The sequence below is a fragment of the Egretta garzetta genome, unplaced genomic scaffold (genome assembly GCF_000687185.1).
Source record: "Egretta garzetta isolate BGI_Z169 unplaced genomic scaffold, ASM68718v1 scaffold497, whole genome shotgun sequence".
Lineage (NCBI taxonomy): Eukaryota > Metazoa > Chordata > Aves > Pelecaniformes > Ardeidae > Egretta > Egretta garzetta.
The window spans coordinates 383,034-383,938 of NW_009260349.1; the positions used below are offsets into that span (position 1 = coordinate 383,034).

General features: G+C 59.3%; 1 protein-coding gene across 1 annotated transcript in view; it reads left to right on the forward strand.

Moving 5' to 3' along the window:
* Positions 1–905, forward strand: part of ASS1 (argininosuccinate synthase 1) — a 35,430-nt gene that overhangs the window by 7,215 nt on the left and 27,310 nt on the right. The gene's annotated exons all lie outside the window — the stretch shown is intronic.

Below are 905 nucleotides of genomic sequence, written 5' to 3' on the forward strand. Positions count from 1 at the left end.
CCAGGAGGAGGCGGAGGGGTGGCTGGGGGAGTAAATCCCCAGGGGCTCATGGCTCATGATCGGTCGGTATTCAGGTCTGAAAGACGCATTTATACATCCCGGGTGAGATGGGTGTGGCTGATGGCAGGGGAAGAGCCCATCAGAGGGGCACAGCCCCCCAGCCCCACGGCCCTGAGTGCAGCCCATCAGGGTAAACAGCCCTCAGCATTAATTGCTTGGCTTTAATTAACAAAGGCGAAACCTCCCCTGCTGGGATGAGGACAAGGAGACGGGTGCTGATAGGATCATGGTCTGACCCCAGGTGGGGTCTGTCCCCCAGCCCTCGGTCTCCCCTAGCATTATTTGGGGGGCTTGGGTGGTACCTGCAGCTCCAGCTGTCCAAGGGGTGGGATAGGGAGAGGCGTCTTCTCACACTTTCCTGGAGAAGCCAGGTGATCCCCAGCACTTGCACCCAGCAGGCAGCGTTTTGCCCTCCCAGCGAGCCCAAGCTTGTGTTTTGAAACCTGTGTGAAGCACAGACGTGCCCTGCTGGCAGGAGAGCACCCTGTGCCAGAAGCCCTGCACACGGACCTGGGGTGAGGAGGCAAAAGCTGCCCAGCACCCACTTCCAAAGACTGGGATAGGGGTCCTGGGGGGAGGGGGGCCGTGTCCCACACTGGAATTGTGCTTTGGGACTGGTAAACCAGGACCCAAGAGCCTGGGGCATCATTCCCCCAGAGCAGGGCTGAGTTAGTCTCTCCGCAGCCTTAGGAGGTATCTCAGGACCTTGCTGCGATCTCAGGTGATGGGTTAGGGATGGTGATTTAAGAAGCACAAGGGTTTTCTTCCCCTCTTCCTGGCAAACAAGGAGCCTCTGCTCAGCTCCTCTCCTGCTGCTCCAGCCCGAGGTCTCTGTGGCGGTGATG